At 42.0% G+C, this 20,618-nt stretch overlaps 1 protein-coding gene and 1 pseudogene across 4 annotated transcripts in view; both read left to right on the forward strand.

Annotated features, from left to right (window-relative positions):
• The window catches only part of ENTREP2 (endosomal transmembrane epsin interactor 2), a 468,111-nt gene that overhangs the window by 347,559 nt on the left and 99,934 nt on the right, over positions 1–20,618 (forward strand). The gene's annotated exons all lie outside the window — the stretch shown is intronic.
• The window catches only part of LOC129014497 (DDB1- and CUL4-associated factor 6-like), a 37,189-nt pseudogene continuing 22,102 nt past the window's right edge, over positions 5,532–20,618 (forward strand).

Raw genomic sequence — 20,618 nt, forward strand, 5'->3', positions numbered from 1 at the left:
TTTATTTCTCACATTTTGGGAGCCCGGGAAGTCCAAGATTGAGGGGCCAGCATCTAGCCCAGGCCTTTTTGCTGCATTATCCCATGGTAGAAGGTGAAAAGGCAAGAGAGGGCCAAAGAAAGAGCAAGATATTGAACTCACAGCCTCAAGCCCTTTTATAATCAGTATTAATCCATTCCTGATGGTGGAGCCCTCCTGACCAAAGCACCTCCCATAGGCACCGCCTCCCAACGCTGTTGCATTGAGGATTAAGTTTTCCTTTTCTTTCTTTCTTTCTTTCTTTTTTTTCTGAGACGGAGTCTCGCTCTGTTGCTCAGGCTGGAGTGAATGGCGTGATCTCGGCTCACCACAACCTCCGCCTCCCGAGTTCAAGCGATTCTCCTGCCTCAGCCTCCTGAGTAGCTGGGATTACAGGCATGTGCCACCACGCCCAGCTAATTTTTTGTATTTTTAGTAGAGACGGGGTTTCTCCATGTTGGTCAGGCTGGTCTTGAACTCCCGACCTCAGGTGATCCGCCCGCCTCGGCCTCCCAAAGTGCTGGGATTACAGGCGTGAGCCACCGTGCCCGGCCAAAGATTAAGTTTTCAACACATGCTTTCTGGGGAGCTCATTCAAACCATAGCACATAGGACTTTAACTCTAGAATTATACTGACAATTAAAAGAGAAGGAGAGCATGAGAAACACCCGACGGTGGAGGGAAGGAATATATCTTATTTATTTTTGGGAAAAGTCATTCTTTGAATAATGAGAGAAACTGTCCCATACAGGTAATTTTAAAGAATCTAAACCAGAGGTTGTGTGTCACAACAAAGAGATGCAAAACTAGTATGTAGTTTTGTACGAAGTGTGAGCTCTTCCTTGCTGGCCACATCAAGCATGTAAATGGGAAAAGTATTGTTTCCTGTAAGTAAACAATAAAATGATTTCTGTTGTGCTTACCTATTATTACACCAGTGTTTTTCTGACCCTAAGTCCTTTTTAATTAGATTCGACACACTGCAGGGACAACATGACATATCCTTGTCAGCTGTTTATCCTTGAAAGTCTGGTTAGCCCTGATCCCAGCTGTGCCTGTGATCTGCATTCTAATCAAATGTCTCTCTCGACTTGCTGCAGGCTTTCTGGATACACATATTTACCTATATTCCCCCCCAAATTAAAGAGGGGTGTCCCTGGGAGATCTGACACCTGGCTGAGGGTTTTGATGGAAACTGATTGCTGCCTTCTTTTTCCTTGTCTGTTTGTGTTTCTGATTGGTGAACTTGACCTCAGCCTCTTCCCTGATGTGTGCCTCAAGTATGATGCATGGTTTCTGGGAGGTGAAGGCCGGAATGTAGCCCTTTTCCTAAAAGTAATTAGCAAAGGACTTTTTATACAACCCAGGGGAACAGGTGTTAAAAAGAAATAGAAGCATTTGGTGGCAAGGGAAGGAGGCATGATGAGCTTGGTTTTTGTAATTTTCACCTTATCCTTATTTCCACGTCTACCTGAGGGATGTGAAAGGGATTATGGTTTCCTCCCTTCACGTGGCATAAACATCTCCTCAAGCAGGGGTGTGCTGGAGCTGCCTTGTGTTGGCTTGAGAGAGTGGCTTATTAAAATTATTAGATTTTTTTCAAAAAACAAAACAATTTTATATCTCTTTATTGACGTGTAAGTCATTGCTGTGGTTTGGATATATATCCCCACCCGAATCTCATACTCAATTGTAATCCCCAGTGTTGGAGGTGGGGCCTGGTGGGAGGTGATTGGATCATGGGGTGGTTTCTCATGGTTTAACACCATCCTTCTTGGAGCTGTCGTCATGATAGTGAATTCTCATGAGATCTAGTTGTTTAAAACTGTGTAGCACCTCCCTCCTCTCTGTCTGGCTCCTGCTCTGGCCATGTAAGATGTGCCTGCTTCCCTTCACCTTCTGCCAGGATTGGAAGCTCCCTGAGGCCTCCCTGGAAGCAGATGCTGCCATGCTTCCTGTATAGCCTGTGGAACCATGAGCCAATTAAACCGCTTTCTTTTTTTTTTTTTCTGAGACAGAGTCTCACTCTGTCACCCAGGCTAGACTGCAGTGGCGTGATCTCGGCTCACTGCAACCTCCGCCTCCCAGGTTCAAGCGATTCTCCTGCCTCAGCCTCCTGAGTAGCTGGGACTACAGGCACGTCCCACCAAGCCTGAATAATTTTTTGTATTTTTTTTTAGTAGAGATGGGGTTTCACCGTGTTAGCCAGGATGGTCTCGATCTTCTGACCTTGTGATCTGCCCACCTCAGCCTCCCAAAGTGCTGGGATTACAGGCGTGAGCTACCGCGCCTAGCTCCAGACTAATACAGTCATGTATCACATAATTCACCCATTTAAGGTATACTATTCAGTGGTTTCTAATGTATTCACAGATGTATGTAAACATCATTGAAGTCAATTTCACCTTAAAAAGCAACCCTGTACCTTTAGCTCTCACTCTCCTTCCTTGCCCCCATCCCTGGGCTACCACTAGTCTACTTTCTGTCTTTATAAATTTCCCTGTTCTGGACTTTCATATGAATGGAATCACATAACATGTAGTCTTTTATGACTGGCTTCTTTCTTAGCGTAATGTTTTTAAGATTCATACATATTGCAGCATGTATCAGTACTTCATTCTTTTTTATATCTGTATAATATTCCATGGTATGGATTAACCACATTTTGTTCATCCACTCATCCATCAGGGGATATTTGGGTTGTTTCCACCTTTTGGCTATTATGAACAGTGCTGCTATAAACATTTATATACAAGTTTTTATGTGCATATATTTTCATTTCTCTTGGGTATATCACTTTTAATGGCAAAAATCACAATTGCTTTTGCGTCAACCTAATACCTCGGAATAGTATTGCCAGGTTACTTGGTAACTCTAGTTGAATCATTTAAGAAAGTGCCAGACCATTTTCTGGAGCAGCTGCACCATTGTACATTTCCACCAGCAATGCATGAGGGTTCCAATTTCTCTACATCCTTGCCAACGTTTCTTTTCTGACTTTGTTTTAGGCCATCCTAGTGGGTACAAAGTAGTATCTCATGATGGTTTTGAATTGCATTTCCCTGATTACTAATGATTCCAAGCATCTTTTCATGTGCTCATCAATCATAGGCAAAACAGTGAACCTCAACCTAAACCTCATCCCTTTTATAAAAACCAACCTAATGGGATTAAATATAAAATGCAAAACTACAAAACTTTTAGAAAAAACATAGGAGAAAAAATGTTAGAATCTAGTGCTAGGCAAAGAATTCTGAGACTTGACTCCAAAATCATCATCTATAAAAGGAAAAAGTTAAGAAAAATTAAAAACCAGTTCTCTGAAAATCCACCTGAAGAGGTTGAAAAGACAAGCTACAGACAGGGAGAAAATATTAGTGAGCCACACATATGCCAAAGGACTGGTATCTAAAATATATGAAGAACTCTCAAAATTCAACAGTGAAAAACAAGCCAATTAGAAAATGGGCAAAACACATTTCATTTTGTCGAAAGCTTCTTCCTTGTCAATTGATATGATCATGTAATTTTTCTTCTTTGGCTTGTTGATCTGGTGGATTTTATTGATTTTCAAATGTTAATCAGTTTTATATACCTAAAACAAATATCACTTGGCCATGGCATGTAGTAATTTTTACACATCGTTGGATTTGGTTTATAGATATTTTATTGTGGATTTTTTGCTCAAAGTTCACGAGAGGTATTGGTTTATTGTTGTTTTTCTTTTCTTTCTTCCTCCCTTCTTTCCTTCCTTCCTTCTTTTTTTTTTTTTTTTCTTTCAACTATCTTTGTCTGGTTTCAGTATCAGAGTAATACTAGCTTCAGAAAATGTGTTGAGAAGTCTTCGCTTCTAGTTTCTGGAAGAGATTATGTAGAATTGATGTTAATTATTCTTTAGGCATTTGGTAGAATTTTCCAGTGAAACTATCCAGGCCTGAAGGTTTTATTTTGGGGAATTTTAGTGTTATGAATTCAATTTCTCTTTTTTTATTTTAAATTTTTGAGACAGGATCTTGCTCCGTCACCTAGGGTAGAGTGCAGTGGCACAATCATAGCTCAATGCAACCTTGAACTCCTGAGCTCAAGCAATCCTCCTGCCTCAGCCTCCTGAGTAGGCAGGATAACAGATGCATGCCACAATGCCTGGCTATTTTTTTTTTTTTTTTTATGTTTTGTGGAGAGAAGTCTCGCTATGTTGCCCAGGCTGTTCTTGAACTCCTGGGATCCAGTGATTATCCCATCTCAGCCCCCAAAAGTGCTAGGATTACAGGAACAAGCCATTGTGCCTGGCTCCCTAATTTCCTTAATGGTTACAGGACCATTCAAATTATCTGTTTCATATTATGTGAATTATGGTAGTTTGTGTTTTTCAAGGAATTGATGCATTTTATCTAAGTTGTGAAATTTACCTGTGAAGAGTCGTTCATATTACTCACTTATTATCCTTTGGATGTCTGCATGGTCTGTAGTTGTATTTTTGTTTCATTCCAGATATTGATAATTTTTGTTTTCTAGCATTTTTCTTGCTAAAGTTCTGTCAGTGTTGTTGATCTTATTAAAGTACCAACTCCTTTTAAAAGTTTTCATATCAATTGTTTTTCTGTTTTTTATTTCATTGATTTGTACTTTTATGATTTCCTTTCTTCTGTTTGCTTTGGGTTGATTTCTTTTTTTTTTTTTTTTGAGATGGAGTTTCACTCTGTCGCCCAGGCTAGAGTGCAGTGGCACAATCTCAGCTCACTGCAACCTCCGCCTCCCAGGTTCAAGCAATTCTCTGCCTCAGCCTCCCGAGTAGCTGGTATTACAGGCACCCACCACCATGCCCAGCTAATGTTTGTATTTTTGGTAGAGACAGGGTTTCACCATCTTGGCCAGGCTCATCTTGAATTCCTGACCTCGTGATCCACCCGCCTCTGCCTCCCAAAGTGCTGGGATTACAGGCATGAGCTAACACGCCCAGCCGCTCTTCTTTATCTAGTTTCCTGAGGTAGGAATTAGCTTACTGTTTTCAGAGCTTTCCTTGTTTCTTATGTAAGCATCTAGTGCTATGAATTTCCCTCTCAGTATTGCTTTAGCTGCACTCCACATATTTTGATATGTTATGTTTTGTGTCCATTCAGTTCTCTTGATTTTTTCTTTGAGGCTTTCTCTTTGATCCATGAATTATTTAGAACTATGGTGTTTAATTTTCACATGTTTAGAGACTCTCTTTAAGGTAGCAAAGAAAAGCTAAGGTGTGGCCAGGACTTTCATGTTAAGGACAAGCAAGATGAAAAGACAATAGATGCAACCACACAGATGTCTTACAGCAAAAAAAGGTAAAAGAAGGAGTATACAAAATATCACAACTTGTAAACAGGATCAATCATTATTATAGTGCTTTTGGAAAACAGAAGCTTTCCTTATTTTTTTAAATGTTCTATAATGATATCAAGACTATAGAACTGTTGTATGACACTTTGAAAAGATTCACCAGTTAGGGTTTCCCCTCCCACCTTGCTCAGGCAGAGCCATGTCTCGGGGTGGCTCCTGCTCACATCTGTTGTGGGACATGAGGAAAAGGTCCCTTGGGCTGGAGGACCCGTCCTGGCTGTGGGGCCACTACCTGGGAAGAAGAGAATTTATCCAAAGATTGAAACTTGAAGCAACCCTAAATGTGCATGATGGCTGTGTTAATACAATCTGTTGGAATGACACTGGAGAATATATTTTATCTGGCTCAGATGACACCAAATTAGTAATTAGTAATCCCTACAGCAGAAGGGTTTTGACAACAATTCATTCAGGGCACCAGGCAAACATATTTAGTACAAAGTTCTTACCTTGCACAAATGATAAACAGATTGTATCCTGCTCTGGAGATGGAGTAATATTTTATACCAATGTTGAGCAAGATGCAGAAACCAACAGACAATGCCAATTTACTTGCCACTATGGAACTACTTATGAGATTATGACTGTACCCAATGACCCTTACACTTTTCTCTCTTGTGGTGAAGACGGAACTGGTAGATGGTTTGATACAGGCATCAAAACTAGCTGCACAAAAGAAGATTGTAAAGATGATATTTTAACTGTCAACGTGCTGCCACATCTGTTTCTATTTGCCCACCAATACCATATTACCTTGCTGTTGGTTGTTCTTATAGCTTAGTACAAATATATGATTGGCGAATGCGGGGCACAAGAGCTACAGGGAATTATGCAGGTCGAGGGGCTACTGGAATGGTTGCCCATTTTATTGCTTCCCATCTTAATAATAAGTCCTGCAGAGTGACATTTCTGTGTTACAGTGAAGATGGTCAATAGATTATCTTTAGTTACTCTGCAGATTACATATATCTTTTTGACCCGAAAGATGATACAGCACGAGAACTTAAAGCTCCTTCTGCAGAAGAGAGAAGAGAAGAGTTACGACAACCACCAGTTAAGCGTTTGAGACTTCGTGGTGATTGGTCAGATACTGGACCCAGAGCAAGGCCTGAGAGTGAACGAGAACGACATGGAGAGCAGAGTCCCAATGTGTCATTGATGCAGAGAATGTCTGATATGTTATCAAGACGGTTCGAAGAAGCAAGTGAGGTTGCACAAAGCAATAGAGGATGAGGAAGATCTTGACCCAGAGATGGAACAAGTCAATCAGATATTTCAACTCTTCCTATGGTCCCATCAAGTCCTGATTTGGAAGTGAGTGAAACTGCAATGGAAGTAGATACTTCAGCTGAACAATTTCTTCAGCCATCTACATCCTCTACAATGTCAGCTCAGGCTCATTCGACATCATCTCCCACAGAAAGCCCTCATTCTACTCCTTTTTTATCTTCGCCAGACAGTGAACAAAGGCAGTCTGTTGAGGCATCTGGACACCACACACATCATCAGACTGATTCACCTTCTTTTGTGGTTAACAAACAGCTCAGATCCATGTAACTTGACGAGCAACAGGGTGTGTGCAACAGGAGATGTGCTATGCCCGTCCATCCATAGCTTTATTTCAGTGCATAAACTAAGCTCTCTCACACCTTTCATAGCATTTCATTTTGATTATGGTCTTATAGTCAGTATTTTGTGGACTAAATTACAGTAGGTGGTATTGTACACAAAAGGTCTATTTGGCCTATACAAATTATTTTCTATGTAAGCTAATTTCTACTTTAGACCCTTGATGCCAACTTTGAACTCTGTCCGTATAACAAAATTATAATGGATATAAGCTATATCAATTTTTTAAATCCTAGATATCTGTCATAAAATTGTGTAGAATTGTGAGTGTGAGGTTAACACTACCTCGTTGTTTATGTAGGGTAAGTTATTTAAACACAGTAATATTCTGTATTACTAGATTGCTTTAGTAATGATACTTGGTTTTATGTCTCACTTATCTGGTAGCCAAATTCCTGATAGCTTTAACTAAAGAATACAGTTACAAACCCAGAGGTAAGCTCAAAAGCTATCAATCAGAAGCTCCCACTTCCACTTGTACTTTTCAATGTGGGAAAGTTATAGAGTCAATCTCCAAGCATTGAATAGAGCCTGATGAAATAAACAGGTTACTTGTTTATCAAGCTTTATTACTAGCAGATCAAATACAGCACAGAGGATTAGTAGAGGAAGACATTCCGACATGGAGGGACATCTGAAAAGGTTAGAGATAGGAAGACCATTCAAAAACTAAAAAGGCTATTTAGGGTTAGCACAAATGGTTTGCTATCTCACCTCAGAATTTAATGAAGTATTTTAAATATATTGTGACAAAGTATGATAAGTAATCTCAGTTAAGTCTTTAAGAATAACTTAACATGATATTCACTTCCTCTATTTAAAAAGGCAGATAGCTGGAGGTGGTGGCACACCGCCTGTAATCCCAGTTACTTGGGAAGCTGGAGCAGGAGGATCACTTGAGCCCAGAAGTTTGAGACCAGCCTGGTCAATATAGCAAGACCCCGTCTCTTAAAAAAACAAACAAACAAACAAACAATTTAATTAGCTGGGTATGGTGGTACGTGCCTGTAGTCCCAGCTACTAAGAAGGCTGAGGCAGGAGGATTGCTTGAGCCCAGGAGTTCAAGGCTCCAGTGAGCTATGATTGTACCACTGCACTCCAGTGTGGGTGACAGAGTGAGAACCCTCCATCTCTTTAAAAAAAAAAAAAAGGCAGATGAATGCCTTTATATATTTTACAAATATTCCTTTCAAAAACATTTTTTTAAAATTAGCACTAAAGCCATAACATTTGGTTGGCTGAACGTTTACATGTTAGATGACTCATATGTCAATAGTAATGCAGAAATTAAATATTGCTGTAGTACTTATTTGGTGTGAAATAGATTGAATTTAAACTATAGTCTTAGAGAAATATTCAGAAACTAATTTTAAAATCAATTAGAAAACTTCCTTTGTACTTCTGATCTTAAATTATTCCTTATGGGGCCAGGCGCGGTGGCTCACACCTGTAATCCCAGCACTTTTGGAGGCTGAGGCAGGCAGATCACCTGAGGGCAGGAGTTCGAGACCAGCCTGGCCAACATGGCAAAACCCCGTCTCTACTAAACACAAAAATTAGCCAGACGTGGTGGCCCATGCCTGTAATCCCAGCTACTCAGGAGGTTGAAGCAGGAGAATCACTTGAACCTGGGAGGCGGAGGTTACTGTGAGCCAAGATTGTGCCACTCACTCCAGCCTGGGCAGCAGAGTGAGACTCTGTCTCAAAAAAAAAAGAAAAAGAAAACGTATTCCTCATGGACCTGAGATGAATTTCTGATCTTAAATTACTCTTTATGGACCTGAGATGACCTGTATTGCTATAAGGTTTTCTGTTCTTGACAAAGAAAGAATGAATGAATTGGTAAATTAATTTGCAAACTAAGAAATTAAGCATGTTTTATTTTATATGTTTATTATAGAGGTATTAACAATGAAGAATAATTAAGGCAAAACACAACTATAGCATACTACATTAGACTACTGTTTATAACTACTCTATAATTAAAGGGAATTTTTTTCCTAAGGATATATGGATATAAATAATATATCACTATCAGAGATTTTATTGCCAGATTTATATTCTCATTAATCACATACAATAATTTTCATAGCATTACATTGAATGTTATATTCAATTTAAGTTGATACTTAATTTACATATGATATGGGATATGAGAGGAAGAGAAAAATTATGATTAACTCCCAGATTTTTTACATCAGTGCCTGGGTAGGGTAAATGGTAAGGCCATTTACTAGGGAGTTGAGTAGCTTGGAAGTAGAAATCAAGTGGCTCTTTATCTTTTGACTATATGAAGTATGATATGCATTTTAGTCATGTAAGTAGAGATGCTATGTAAGAGGTTAGTACTGAGTGGCTTTGGCAGAAGCTGCATCGTAGTAGACTATCAGAAATGTAGCTTTGTAATAAGACCTCTGAGCAGAAATGTTCTAATGGTGGAAAACGTATCTAATTAATTAAATCCTGAGTTTTTACATACCTTTTTGTTCATCAGCATTATAACTTTTAAAGTACTAGGAACTTCACATTGCAGGCTCACATTACCTAAAGATAACTTCTAAAAGTTAATAGAGACTGCCCACCACCATTTTTCTCTCCTAGGCTAATGGAATAATCCCTTTACTAGTCTTCTCACATCTACTCAGGCTATAATCTCTTCTCTACCAGCAGCCAGAGTGAAACTTTAAGATGTAAATATAACCATGTGATTCATCTGCCTAAAACTTTTTAATTGCTTCCCATAGCCTTTCAAAAGAACCCAAACCCATACTTTGGCTTACAAACCCTACATGACTTGGTTTCTATGTCAATAATCTTGTCTCTGGCCACTATCCCATCCTTCACTAAGCTCTTGCCAAATAGACTTACTTTCATTTCTTTTAACACTCTAACCTCCTTTCCCTTTCAGATCCCTTGTACATGCTTTTCCCTCTACCAAAACTACTTTTTTGTTGAGCAACTTCTACTCATTTTTTAAACTCACCGAGATATTATTCTCTCAAAAATAATGTAACTTCACAATCTCTAGTAGGTCTCCTCTTTTTCTTCCTTTGTGACTTGTTATTTTTCTTCATTGCATTAGTCAAATTTGTAATCATACATTTATTTAGGGGATTGTTTAATATCTACCTTTCTGCATATTCTCTAAATATTTTCATGTACTATAATTTCCTCTCTGCCTAAAATCATACATTATGTGGTAAATAATATTTGTTAAATGAGTGAGTAAATGAATTAATTCTTTAAGCAACTAATTATTTAAGAGCTGTAGGGATTACTTCAGCTTGGGAGAAATGTGATCAGATTTATGTATTGGAAAGATCATTTTGGCAACATTATAAATGATTGATTGGAAGGAGTAAGATTGAAAATGCCAAGAACCTGTAAGAGGCCATTGCTATAGTCCACCTAAGAGATTATGAGGGATCCAACCTAAGGCAATAGTGGTGAGAAGTGGGAATGGACAGATTTTAAAAACAGTTGAAAGGTTGAATTCATGGGACTTTGAGACTAAGTTAGAAATGAATGAGAGTATGATATCCAGGTGTCTTGAGAGGGCGATAATGAACCATCAGCCAAGGTAGAGATTTTAGGAGGAACAGCTGATTTGAGGGGAGAAGAAGGTACGTGAGATTTTTTTTTTTAATGTTAAGTTTGAAGTGTCTTTGGATATCCACATGGAGAAATCTCATAGATGGTTGGATGGCTGTATGATGCTGGAAGTCACCAAAGTGGTCTGAGATAGAGATAAAGATAGTTTATAGATAGCAATTGAAACCATGGGAGTGGATGAGATTGTCTAGAAAAAGAGGATAGAATGAGAAAAGCAGAGTCTGCACTACAGGAGCAAGTAGAGAAAAGGATCTAGCTAATGAGACCAAACAGGAATGATAGAGAAGTATGCAGGGCAGAAAGAATGCCATATCCAAAGCCAGGAGAAAACAAGTACAAGGAGGGACAGGTTAGTAATGCCATGTGAAGCAATGATACCAACTCCCAAAAGGTCTGGGAAATCCTTTTTTAAATTTGGCAACGTGATTGCTTTGACATTTTAGTTTCAGATATGATGTAGTGGAAGCAGAAGCCAGATAGTAGTGGTTTGAGGAGAAAGGTTTGGAGAAAAAAAGGTAGAGACATTGGTATGTCTCTTTCCATAAGCTCAATTAAGAATTGAAAGATAGAGCAAAGATAATATCAGGTATAGGGGGTGGTAGGTTCAAAACTGAGCATGTTTACAGAGTAAATAGAAAGATTGTATGTTCAAGATGTAAGGAATAGTTGATGTCCCCAGATACGCTATTATTTCAAAATTTTAACCTTTACCAAGATTCTCATTCTCAGTTTTACCATGGAGAATGAAAAAAGTAGTACATTTATTAAGTTTCCTTTTTGAATATATCTCTGACTAATGATTATTTAAGCATATTTTAAATTTTTTTCATACTTTTAATGAAACACTAAAGCTTTTTAAAAATTGATAGTTCCGTTTTATATTTATGTCACAAAATATTTCTTCACCATCTTCCAGGTGCCCAAGTGATTTTATATGTTGTTTAATTTAATTTTCCATAGCATTTTCACAGATTTCTTTATTTGGAAGGATTACCAAGGACAAAAATGTGACTAATAAAAATTTTTTAATTTAAAAAAAAGAAAAGAAAAGATTCACCAACTGTCAGACTGATGATAGCTAAGGATATAGTTATTTGGCAATTTTTGCATTTTTTTACATTTGTGATCTATTTGGGCTTTGAATCATTGTTTAAGTCATGAGCATAAAATAGTTCATTGTATTATTTAGTAAGTATTTTACAATTTTTAAAAAAATTTCATTATTATTATACTTTAAGTTTTAGGGTACATGTGCACAATGTTCAGGTTTGTTACATATGTATACATGTGCCATTAACTCATCATTTAGCATTAGGTATATCTCCTAATGCTATCCCTGTATTTTACAATATTTTTATACATTTCTAATATTTTAAGTTCCTCTGTATGCAAGGTCTGTTATCTCACTGATAATTTGTACCTTTTGACTTTTTTCCTTTTTTGATTGGGCTTCTAAATTAATAATTAAACAGTATATTATTCTACTTATGAAAGTGAGAGTCCTTTTTCTTTTTGGTTATGGTAAAATATACACAGTATAAAGTTTACTAAATTAACCATTTTAAGTGTGCAATTCAGTGGCATTAAGTACATTCAAATTGTGTGAAACCATGACCAACATCCATTTCCAGAACTTTTTCATCATCCCTAATAGAAACTTTATACCCATCAAACAATAACTTTTCATTTCTTTGCTTCCCCAGCCCCTGATAACCAATATTCTACTTTCTGTCTCTATGAATTTATCCCATTCTAGGTCACTCATGTAAGTGGAAGCATATAGTATTTGTTTTTTTTTGAGACAGAGTCTTGCTGTGTTGCCCAGGCTGGAGTGCAGTGGTGTGATATTGGCTCACTGCAACCTCCACCTCTCTGGTTCAAGCGATTCCCCTGCCTCAGCCTCCTGAGTAGCTGGGATTACAGGTGCCCGCCACCACGCCCAGCTAATTTTTGTATTTTTAGTAGAGACAGGGTTTCACAATGTTGGCCAGGCTGGTCTCGAACTGATCCACCCGCCTCAGCCTCCCAAGGTGTTGGGATTACAGATGTGAGCCACCGCACCCGGCACAATGTTTGTCTTTTTGTGTCTGGCATCTTTCACTTAGCATCACGTTTTCAAGTGTCTTTTTTTTTCTCATCGGTAAGTTTTGTCTACTTATGTTTATGAGAGATGCTTGGTCTCAATCCTGTTGACTTCTGTTATATGTGGTGTGATTAAAATTCTCATATCTTGGCTCAGAACTGCAGAAATGTGTTCTTCATTTTCTGTAACTGATTTCTACTTGGCATGTAGAAGTGAGTTACTTCTGTGGCCACTGATTTAGAAAAATTGAATTCGACTCTTACCACTGCAGAGTGGTTCCCCCTTTACCAGTTTCAAACAGTCTCCCCAGGATTAACTTTGTCTCTTTCCAGAAGGTATTCAGCCCCTCCACTCCTCTTTTCCTTCCGTCTTCTCTTTCTCTCCCTGGTGGCGGCTGGGTGTGGGGGAAGCGGATTTAGCCTTACAACAGCGGGAGGGGTGGGGGTCCCTGTTCTGTGCTCTGTCCTCCCAGCCCTTTCTGGCCTGCAGTGATGACCCAGATGATGAGCCTGATGACCCTTATGGACTGTGGGTGGAGGTGTGAGGGCGACATCACAGACCCTTGCACCCTAAATATGCCAGCCGCTCCTCCACTTTTCCTGCCTTGCTCCCCAACCCCTGTAAACTCCAGGTGCCTTTAAGACCAGCCTGCAAACACAGGGCACAGCTCCCCAGATGCTCAAAAACGTGTTTCAGATTTCTGGGACCCGATCACCTTTGTTTGCTATTCTCAGCCTGGTGGCAGAGCCATGAGGATTCTGGGTGCCTGAGAAGAGCCCCTGGCTGAATTCCATTTTAATGAACTATATTCCAGTCCTAGCTCCCTCTTCCTGCCTGTTCTCTGTATTACTGTCCCTTTCTCTTTGGAAAACCTGTTTCTTGGGCCACATCCCATGTCATTCCCCCTCCAGCCAGTCCTCCAAGCCACTGTCCCCAGAGCTCTTCCTCCTCTCAGTGTCCAGCACGGGGCTATGGCAGTAACTCAGGAAATGTCTGCTGAAGGGTGATCTGATCAGGATATTCACAGCAGACTCTGCTCTCTCTGTGTGTGACAACCTAGTTCAGTTAGCTGAGATCATCTGGTTAAGCGTTTCATGATTCTGTTACTATTTTTAAAAGGCAATTATTATTTGAATGGGCCAATTATTTATTGTTGCTGAATCTGTCAGGACCACAGGTTAAGACAATCAGTGGCACATTTTGGAGGCGGACCTTAATTTTGAGACTATCTCATTTTTTCCAAAGCCTGTTTGAATTTCTTCTTGAGGGGGTAGCCACCTCTATTACCAGCACTCTAATCTCAGAATTGAAAGCCTCAGTCTCCAAGCCAACACCAATTATGTCGCCAGGGTCCTCGGAAGAGCCCCATAGTAACCAGGGCAACCCTGATTTAGCTTCCTCATCCTGAGTAATAAATTACAGGAGGACATAGCCTCAGGCTGGGGCTGCTGGCTTGAAGTCTTCATCTCTGTTCCCATTGTTGCCCAAAGGCACAGCCTTTATTGTACTAATCACAGGTCAGGGATAGTTTTGGCCTCTCTTGGCTTCATGAGAAATTTAGCATTTGACAGCTATTTGTGCGTTGTCATGATGGCCCAGAATTTTTCCCTTTGTAGGAACATCATTCTGTTTTCATTCTTCTTCATGTGCAATTTGCTATTATTATAGATAAAGAGATTCCATGGCAAAAGCTGCAATTTGAAAGTTGATTCCAAACCCCCAAAGTTTCCTAGCAAAGTAAACTTTCCTAGCAAAGTAAACATTCCCAGCAAAATAAAAATTGGTATGTTTTAAGTAAGGTAACAGTGGTTCCATAGAAATATGTATCTGTCCATGGTGTACATTCACTCATTCTTTGATTCAGTGGATTAATACATTTTACAGAGGGAGCGCCCCATGTCCGGCATGTTCTGAATGCTAGGAACACGGCAGTGTCAAGACAAGACAAGTCCTGGAGACAAGACAAATCCTGGCTCCTCTCCCTTCTGGTGAGCAGCTCGGGCTCCAAAGAAAGATGTGGGGAGCTGTGGTGGACAGTGTCAGACAACAGGAAGTGCTCCAAGAAAAGACGCAGGGAGCTGCTGTGGACAGTTTCAGACAACAGGAAGTCCTCCGAGGAAAGACGTGGGGAGGTGCGGTGGACGTGGCCAATACCTCTCTGAGCACCTGGCCTGCAAGCGGAGAGCTAAAGGATGCAGGGAAGTGGTTGGGGACAAGGCCCGGAGGCTAATTTCAGTTTGGAGAACAGGAAGGCGGGGGTGAGGCGCAGGGGCTGAGGTGCTCAGAACTTGCAGCTTCAGCCCTTGCCGTGTGTCCCCCGGTTCCGTGGGTGTTGTTCTCACCGCATGCTCGACCGTGATACTACTTCTCTCCACTGACTTTGCACCTGCCAGGCAGGGAGAGCAATGCGCTGGCCTCTCGTAGTTTTGTTTCTGTGATTTCATGACCGGGGCACTTGGTGAGCCTCAGGTCTCCAGCCACCTGTTAGGGGATGCTTTTGTCATCCCTGTAGATAGGTCCTGGTAAGCTGTGGGTGGAAGTGATTCCCTGCCTGATTCCCACAGTTCCTCACCAAAATGCAACAAGATCTTGAAGGTTCATCATCTGTCACAGTTATATGGACTTGGATGAATCATCTAATCCTCTAGCGTTCCTTGGGAGATCCCTGAATGTCAGTGTGTATAGTTTTTATTTTCTCTTGGGCTGGGCTCCTCCTGCTTCAGAGAAGTGACAGCGTGCTGGCAGCCCTCACAGCCCTCCCTGGCTCTCGGCGCCTCCTCGGCCTTGATGCTCACTCTGGCTGCTCTTGAGGAGCTCTTCAGCCCGCCGCTGCACTGTGGGAGCCCCTTTCCGGGCTGGCCAAGGCCAGAGCCGGTTCTCAGCTTGGGGGGAGGTGTGGAGGGAGAGGTGTGGGCGGAACCGGGGCTGGGCGTGGTGCTTGCAGGCCAGCGTGAGTTCCAGGTGGGTGTGGGCTCAGCAGGCCCCACACTCTGAGTGGACGGCGGGCCCAGGCAGTGAGGGGCTTAGCACCTGGGCCAGCAGCTGCTGTGCTCAATTTCTCACGGGGCCTTAGCTGTCTTCCCACAGGGCAGGGCTAGGGACCTGCAGCCAGCCATGCCTGAGCCTCCCCCCACCTCCGTGGGCTCCTGTGCCGCCGGAGCCTCCCCAATGAGCACCGCCCCCTGCTCCACGGTGCCCGGTCCCATGGACCACCCAAGGGCTGAGGAGTGCCGGCAAACAGCAGGGGACTGGCAGGCAGCTCCACCTGTGGCCCGGTGCAGGATCCACTGGGTGAAGCCAGGTGGGCTCCTGAGTCTGGTGGGGACTTGGAGAACCTTAGTGTCTAGCTAAGGGATTGTAAATACACCAATTAGCACCCTGTGTCTAGCTCAGGGTTTGTGAATGCACCAATCAGCACTCTGTAGTTACTCTGGTGGGGACTTGGAGAACCTTTATGTCTGACTAAGGGATTGTAAATGCACCAATCAGCACTCTGTATCTAGCTCAAGGTTTGTAAACCCACCAATCAACATCCTGTGTCTAGCTCAGGGTTTGTAAATACACTAATCGACACTCTGTATCTAGCTGATCTAGTGGGGAAGTGGAGAACTTTTGTATCTAGCTTAGGGATTGTAAATGCACCAATCAGCACCCTGTCAAAGCGGACCAATCAGCTCTCTGTAAAACAGACCAATCGGCTCTCTGTAAAATGGACCAATCAGCAGGATGTGGGTGGGGCCAGATAAGAGAATAAAAGCAGGCTGCCCGAGCCCGCAGTGGCAACCCACTGGGGTCTCCTTCCGCAAATAGGGAAGCTTTGTTTTTTTGCTGTTTGCAATAAATCTTGCGGCTGCTCACTCTTTGAGTGCATGCTGCCTTTATGAGCTGTAACACTCACCACAAAGGTCTGCAGCTTCACTCCTTAAGCCAGCAAGACCACGAACCCACCAAGAGGAAGGAACAATTCCAGACTCGCTGCCTTAAGAGCTGTAACACTCACCGTGAAGGTATGCAGTTTCACTCCTGAGCTAGCCAGCCTACGAACCCACCAGAAGGAAGAAACTCCGAACACCTCCGAACATCAGAAGGAACAAACTGTGGACACGCCGCCTTTAAGAACTGTAACGCTCAGCGTGAAGGTCCGTGGCTTCATTCTCGAAGTTAGTGAGACCAAGAACCCACCAATTCCGGAACTCTTCTGAGTACATAGTGGGCGCTATCTGTGTTCACAGGCAGAGCTGGGGCCGGGCAATCTTCAGCCTTAATGTGCACTGGAACTTCTCAGTCCTCGGTCAGCTGAGCCCTCTCCAGAGAGTGCCTGCATTTTTTTTGCTGGGATATCTGCAGTGTGGAAGGATGAGGCCTTCCTGCTGCAGGGACTGGGGAAAGGGGTGGAGGCCCAGGGGCTCCAGGACCAGCCTCTCTGGCTGCTTTTCCATTCCCTCCACCCCCACCCTGGCCAGGAGCACCACTACAGGAGGCCTACTGGGCCTGCATTGTGTTTAGCAGGGCTTTAGTGTCTGCAAAAAGTGTGGTCGCCAGTGGGAAAAAGGACCTTCCAAACTGTTTCTTGGATTTATAGCTCATTTTTAGGGGGTATTAGTGGCTAAACTGATATCCATTTACACGTAGCTGAGTCAACACATGCATGTGTGTCTGCGTCCACTGGACTCCCCACTAGCATGTCTGCAAAGGAACAGGCTCACAGGGACAGATATGACAGCAGGAGAGGTGTCCCCACATGGAAGATGGAGAGCCATTGGAGCTGGGCACCTTTCTTTGCAGAGAGGAAGAAACAGAATCCCAGAGGCTGCTGGCAGCCAAGCCAGACACAAACACTCTCCAGCCCAGAACCAGGAGGACTTGTCTGGAGGGAGCGGCTGCCACCCATGGCCTAGTGAACTTGGAACTCAAAACTTTTCAAGAGAAGCTAAGAATTGCAATGTTTTAATGTGACGTTCCCCAACTATACCCTCAAATACTATATGATCTACCCGAAAAATAAAAGAAAGTAAACTTTAAAAGTCACTGTCCATTGGCCGTCAGGTGACCAGTCAGCAGCAGCCGTGCCCAGCTTCTTTGTTTGATTTGTTCCTGTCATTGAAGTTGATCAACAGAGTAATTGGTTAAGGACTGACCAGGTGTCCAGTGCTGTATTCATGTTTTCAGTTTTGCCTAGAAACACACGACACTGCTATGAGCAGTTTTCTCCTGTATAGCTCTTGAAAGTCATGAGATTGTATCACATGCTATTCTGTTGGATTAGAGACCAGACAAAAACTTAAACTCATGAAAACGTTATTCTTTATTGCTTTGTATTTATGGTATGTTCTAGGAAAGAACAAATACCAACTGGCAGGCATTTGCGTCTGTAAATAGAGTAATTCCTAGTGGAGCGAGCATGAGGGAGGTGGTGGCCCTGCAGGGTCCCCTCGGAAGCTGGAATGTCTGGAGGGTGAAGCAGGCCCCTGAGTCTCTCCTGAGCATCTCATTCTGCACTTCTCACAGCACATTCTCCTGAGCATGAGTGACGGGAGATGCAAATGGGTGTTATTTTAAATGTAAGAAGGAAAAGGAGGAGGAAAACGTGGTCCACTCAACATGCTCACCTCTCTTCTTGGAGGGTAACAGTGTTACCGAAAAGGGGTCCCGATCCAGACCCCAAGAGAGGGCTATTGGGTCTCGCGCAAGAAAGAATTCGAGGCGAGTCCATAGAGTAAAGTGAAAGTGAGTTTATTAAGAAAGTAATGGAATAAAGAATGGCCCTCCATAGGCAGAGCAGCCCTAAGGGATGCTGGTTGCTGATTTTCATGGTAATTTCGTGATGATATGCTAAGCAAGGTGAGGATTAGTCATGCCTTTTCTTTTTGACCATATAGGGTAACTTCCTGACATTGCCATGGGGTTTGTAAACTGTCATGGCGCTGATGGGAGTGTAGCAGTGAGGATGACCAGAGGTCATTCTTATCACCATCTTGGTTTTGATGGGATTTGGCCGGCTTCTTTACTGCAAACTGTTTTATCAGCAGGGTCTTTATGACCTGTATCTGGTGCTGACTTCCTATCTTATTAGAATGCCTAACCATCTGGGAATGCAGCCCATAAGGTCTCAGCCTTATTTTACCCAGCCCCTATCCAAGATGGAGTTGCTCTGGTTCAAACACCTCTAACAACAACACACACTGAAATATTACAAGTTGGAGAAGTCATGCAGGAGAGCTCCTAATTTAATGTTTTTGAAACAGTTTTCCCAAGTTAACTTGACGACAGAACCTCATGTCGATTCTTTCCAATCTTTTGTTATTCCAAGCACTGCTGCTGCGAACATTCTTGCTTGGGTCTCTGTGGTGGAAAATCGTGCAGTGTTCCTTATTTTCCTGTTACCCAGCACGATTCTCTTTAGCCCTTTCTCCCTTTCTGTCAGCAAAGTGGAGCTCTACTTTGATGACCGTGCTAATTAATGAAATTTCTGAGTCGGGCCTAAAAGTGCAAGTCTACATTATTAACAGAAGAGTCTCAGAAGGAGAAGAAGGCAAGACAGGGAGGAGGAATCTCTAACTTATTCCATGTCTCTCATGTGATAAGAGCACCTCAGGAGTGCCAGTCTTATTTTCCTGTTCAAGAGGAGGCTTGTGTGAACGTTACTAACTCAGCAAGCTAAGCTGTCCTTGAAAGTGTCGGTCGTGGTGGCTCACACTTGTAATCTGAGCACTTTGAGAGGCCGAGGTGGGCAGATCATGAGGTCAGGAGTTCGAGACCAGCCTGGCCAACACAGTGAAACCCCGTCTCTACTAAAAATACAAAAATTAGCTGGGCATGGTGGTGGGCACCTGTAATCCCAGCTACTTGGGAGGCTGAGGCAGGAGAATCACTTGAACCCGGGAGGCAGAGGTTGCAGTGAGCCAAGATTGTGCCACTGCACTCCAGCCTGGGCGACAGAGCTAGACTCCGTCTCAAAAAAAAAAAAAAAAAGAAGTGTCATTTCCATTAAAAGGTGGTGTAAAAATTCCCAGCGCTGTAGGAGCAGTTGCTGTGTCCTAGGAAGACATGCTTTCAAAGAGAACTCCAGATTCTGGCTTGGTGCTCTCACTTGACAGTTTCCTTCTTGGCAGGAGTTCCAACTGGCATCGCAGATTCCCACAGTCCTCAGATTTATTCTCATCCTGTCTCTGTCTCCCTCATCACGATGGCACACATGAAATGAAAAATTAAAAGCCTGTGACTCAGATCTACTATTTCTCAAATAATTTGAACATCTGTTGCAGAGCAAGAGATGAATTAGCAAACGGAATATGATGAAATGAAGACCAAAATAAAGGTGAAATATCTGATGCTAGAAATGAAAAGCAGGTAGTTTTTTTTTCCCCCTAAAAGATCAACGAATGTTATAAGACTTAATTGTATAATTTATATAATAAAGGTTCTATTTTTTGGAATTAAATAACTTTTTCCTAAATGTTTTGTGTATACACGTTCATGCACCAAACAAAACCCTAGATTCTCATCAGATTTGAGATTTTAAAGGAGTTCTAAATTCCTTTAGATATATATTTTTTGATGAAAGTTTCCCACCGTTCCCGTGGAGCAGGTAGAAACGCAATTAGCAGATAAAGCACAATTAGAAAAAAAGAATGTGGCAGCTCCTCTCCTTCCTCAGCCACATGAGTGCATTTCCTGTGCCACGTGCCTGTATTCTAATGGGCTTTAATTGCATGAAAAGTGAAAAATCACAAATACTGATCGGTTATAAAGGCCAGGCTTCTTTGCATAAAATATAATAATAAAAGCAATGCAGAGCCAAAAATAACGTGCGTTTAAAGGTAAAAATTTAAATTCTAATGAGCTTGGACGGAATCATAACAGACCTGGTAGGAACCTTTCTGATCCTGGTCTCTCTGAATT

The sequence above is a fragment of the Pongo pygmaeus genome, chromosome 16 (assembly GCF_028885625.2).
Source record: "Pongo pygmaeus isolate AG05252 chromosome 16, NHGRI_mPonPyg2-v2.0_pri, whole genome shotgun sequence".
NCBI classification, from domain to species: Eukaryota; Metazoa; Chordata; class Mammalia; order Primates; family Hominidae; genus Pongo; species Pongo pygmaeus.